General features: G+C 41.9%; 1 protein-coding gene across 1 annotated transcript in view; it reads left to right on the top strand.

Annotated features, from left to right (window-relative positions):
* Positions 1-3,300: 3,300 nt before the first annotated feature.
* The window catches only part of ivns1abpa (influenza virus NS1A binding protein a), a 10,944-nt gene continuing 9,620 nt past the window's right edge, over positions 3,301-4,624 (top strand). Inside the window, exon 1 of the mRNA XM_083887879.1 lies at positions 3,301-3,485. The gene's annotated coding sequence lies outside the window, so the exon portion shown is untranslated. The remainder of the gene's footprint in view (positions 3,486-4,624) is intronic.

Genomic DNA, 4,624 nt, shown 5'->3' with positions numbered 1-4,624 from the left:
TCACAACAAAGCATCTCAATGTCTCAATAACCTGATCAACTTTGAAGTGTTGTCTTGGTCTCATGATGTCAGTGTGTGTTTGAATCCACATTGACATTGAACCAGAACTTTTAGTGGTTCAATAATTATTGCATTGTTGGGGGGTTTTATAAAGTTTTTTTGGCCTTTGCATTGTTGGACAGTTTTTAAAAAAAGTTTTTTTTGGCCTATGTTATGTGATATTAAATACAAAAAACACCTAAAGCTATTTAAAGCATTAATGTAATTCACTGGACTACTGTGGTCACTCACTAGTGACCTGTCCAGGGTGAACTCTGTCTTTCGCCCTGTGTCAGCTGAGATTGGCTCCAGTGTCCTTCGATCCTTGTGTGGAGGATGAAGTGGTAAACAATGAATGGGTGGATGTTGCGTTCACTCATTTGTGCAGACTTAATCTATATACGGCAATATCACAACACCAGTATTTGCTTCGTTCACATTTTCTTGTCCTGATCCAAGTTCTAAAAACACCTGTTTAAGAAACTAACAAGTGGAGCTGGCTGCGTTCCATCTGCTTTAATCACCACGTCTGAGGCTGCAGACACTGTGCTGAGGAGACCGACAGACTTCTAGCCAGAAAAATCCTTGTTCACCTTCGTAGGCAGATGGGAGAAAGCTGAGGTCAGACAGCTCAGTGACAAAACTTAAAATGAGATGAACAGTGCTGTGCTGTTTCAGGGGTCGAGTTTTCCATAGAGCGAAGCTATCAAAAATCTTGCAGTACTTGCAGTTTTTTATATTTCCTTTTATTGTACATATCTTGTACACACACTTGACATCGAAGCTGCATGTGTGCCAGGCTGTGTGTTTGTGTGGAGGTGATTATTTTATAGTCTCAGAACTCCAGCCATGCATATACACAGCTACAGAAAGTGAATAGAGGTGCAGTATGATGCAGGTGTCCATTCTTGGAAACCAGACAATTATTTTCTTAACCAAGCATCAGTTATTTGTTATTGTCACAAATGTCACCCCTACATAACACCAGCACAAAAGCTGTTATGAAGACATTACTTTGTGTTGGTAAACCTTATCTGTGTTGACTGGGCCCATGGCTCTGGCTGTTATCACTGTGGTTCTCTTTATACAATGATCAGCGTGCCTGTAAGGCTATGGCTCAATGCTCATGTGCTGCTGTTGCCAAGTTACATTTGCTGACACATTTGTGCAGCTAGTCTTGTTAGAGCACTAGATTGATTTCCACTCATTTGGACAGGTTAATCAAAGCCTTATCCCTTACCCTTTAACGAACCAGAGCCTCACAGACACAGGTATTAGTCACCACAGGGACTACTGGTTCTGCAAAGGCCAGTTTTTATAACGGAAAAGGTCCTAAATGTATCACAAACACACACAAACTTGTTTTTATATCTTATTGAGGACACATCATAGACATAATACATTCCCTATCCCCTTACCCAAAACTTAACCAATTTCCTAAGCCTAACCCTTACAGAAACCCAAGTCTAACCCCTTAAACCAGGTTTTAACCCTGAAAAAGCCCTTTAAAATCAAAATGCATAAAAGTACACACACACTGGTACTCCATGAATTCAGATGACATTCCATTGACGTATATTCATTTTATATTCATGGAGACACACTCTAACCTTAACCATAACTACAAGTAGCCTAATCCTAACCTTAACCTAACCCTAACCCCAGCCTAACTTTAAAACATGTCTTCACCTCAAATTGTAGTAATTTACATTCTTGGGGCTTGATTTTAAGAAGTAAACCGATTTAGGTCCCCACAACTAAGGAATACCAGGTTCACACACACACGCACGCACGCATGCACGCACGCACGCACGCACACACACACACACAGACACACACACACACACACACACACACACACACACACACACACACACACACACACACACACACACCTCTAATCTAATCACTGATGTAGTGACGTAGTGTTAAGCTCTTTGCAGTCAGAGCAGAAGAATAGGTTCTTCTGCCTCCATCATCATGTCTGTGAGGGAGTGAACATCTGCTCAAACGCCACTCTATGAAACTCAGAGATAAAGCCAACAATTTTTTTTGAAGCTGACCTTGACAAACACTGCTCTGATAACCTCCAATAGCCACCTCAAAATTACTATGGTAGAAGCTGAAGTCACTTTTTTATATTATTACTTAAGTAAAAGCCTTAAAGTACATGACATTTACTGTATTTAAGTATCAAAAGTAAGTTTTTGAAGTAAAAGTAGGGTAGGGTGAGTTGTCTTTATCTAATTTCCTGGCTCTGCTAGTCTATGTGTACTAGAGCAAGACACTTAACACCATGTTGAAGCGTGTGAATGGGTGAATGTAAAGCAGCTCATCAACACTAAGGTCTATATAAATACAGACCATTACCAACTCTTCTTCTTCTGATTTTATTTGGTAATAACAAGTCAAAACAGATAGTTAGAGGAAATGTAGTGGAGTAAAAGAAGTTAGCTAGAAATATAAATAACAGAGTCAAGTACAGATAAGTACGTAGTAAGTGATTTTTTTCTACTTACGCATAGTAATGAAGTATTTGTACTTTATTACATTACAACACTGTCCACTGCCAATCATATGTGAGTCACCCTTTACAAGCTGGACCTACAGTTAAAGGTGCCATATGTAAGAATGTGGCCAAAAAATGGTTACTACATTCAAATTCAAAATACCGAGGTCTTTTAGGTTTCATTTTCTGACGTAACTGGCAACCCGTGGTTGCTCGGCAGCGGCAGACTGCAATGATTGGTAGACGGCGGTAGGTGGCGCCACATGCCAAAACATGATTTCAAAACATAAACATGATTTGCAGTCTGCAAAATATATTTTTTTTAATGCAAATATTTTGGCTGTACTATTGTCGTTGGTGAGTTCAGTTCATTATATGAACATTATTCCTGAGTCTCTGTGACATATTAGGAGGATTTTATGGCCAGTTGTTTTAGATTTATTACATAATGCACCTTTAAATTTAACAATTGTTACTGTAAATACAACTACTTTATATTGTTCCTCAGCTTACACTTTAAATATTTCCAATGTGTTCCATTTACTTGATATGATTCACCCAAAAGAAACGGTGTTGATCCTGGATTTCATCAGTTCCACATCCTCCAGAGCAAAGTGTGGGCGTGAGGGGGGCGGCCCCGCGCTGCTTACGTCACAGGCGGCGTGGCGGTCACGCGGCTGTTCTCAGGACCGCGCTTCAAAGTCACCACTGAGCTCGCGCAGCCATTCTGTTAGAACGAGCCTGTGACAGTGTGGAGAGGACGACGACGACGAGCTTCTTCTTCTCTCTACGCCGAGTCTAAACTGGGACAAACGCCTGCTGTTAGCCTCAGAGAGCCGTGCCTGGAGCTGCCGTCGCGTCTTCTCTCTAAGCCGAACCAACCAACACTGAATTCGCATTAAATATGTCTAATATCGTTTGTTGTCAAACGCCTCAGGTAAGATTTTTTTTTTTTTTACATCTCTCTTCAAAGTGACACTGTTTTTTTTTTTCCGCTAACGTACATGGACCGAATGTGTGTTAAATTAATGAACGTGTCTTAAACTGGTGCTAGCACAAACCGGCCGGAAACAGCTGGAAAAATAACGTCTCTTTTATTGTCTTAAAGTGGCGCGAGAGGTGGCACACAGTCCGTTTGTCACACAAAAACCGCCCTGTGTGTTCAGGGAAAGAGATTTTACGGTTGGCTCACATTGGCAGTTAACACCGGTTCTTTCTGTTGTTGCTTTAAACGTCAATGAATATGGCCTTTAAAGTGGATGAATCCGCCCGGTGTGTCTGCCTCATGTCTCCCCCTCATCCCTGGCTCGGTAGTAGCAGCAGCAGCAGCAGGACCAGGTTGCCTCCCTCGGCGGCTAACGCGCACTAGCTTTCTATCTTTATTGCGAGGTCTTTGTCGCCTGTGTCCGCCTCCACACAACAAACACACACGCATTTATCTGTAAGTGACATGATGTATGCCTGTGAGATACACTGGCCGCCTTCTTCTTCCCTGACCTACTTTGTGGTGATATATGCTGCACAGACGCTGTGGTGGCAAACCGCCATACATCACACAGAGCAGAGGAAGGCGGTGGGGGGAGAGAGGAAGAGGAGGTGACACTGCTTTGCAGAGAACACGAAATGCGAGGTGTCCAACTTTAAGGCGGTGGCAGGGTTGTCAGTGAAGCACCATGGGCACATCCTGCCCTTTATTTCCCCTCCATTTGTTGCCATATTGTGTCATACTGTATGGGCCGTGACCAGTGTGAGCATAGCATTGACGCCTCACTGTTCCATCATTATTGGATTTGCTATATCGAATGTCTAGTAAACGGAAATTGTCTTAATTAGTCAGATTTGTTGCTGCTGTTGCTAACCTATTTGACAGAGATGGAAAAAATATGTCTTATCCAGCAAGGTACATCACTTTTTGTGTTTTACATGGGTAAGGGTATTCAACGCCAACCATATCAGAATAGAACAGCATAGAATAGACTTTGCACAACAAAAGCGTGGGTTCTCCACACAGCAATAGGGCACTAACGGTAAAAATATAAATTATTTTACAACAAATGCACGATTATTTCAAGTGGT

The sequence above is a fragment of the Microchirus variegatus genome (assembly GCF_963457635.1).
Source record: "Microchirus variegatus genome assembly, chromosome: 4".
Classification (NCBI taxonomy): Eukaryota; Metazoa; Chordata; class Actinopteri; order Pleuronectiformes; family Soleidae; genus Microchirus; species Microchirus variegatus.
This window is presented reverse-complemented; position numbering and strand designations above follow the sequence as displayed.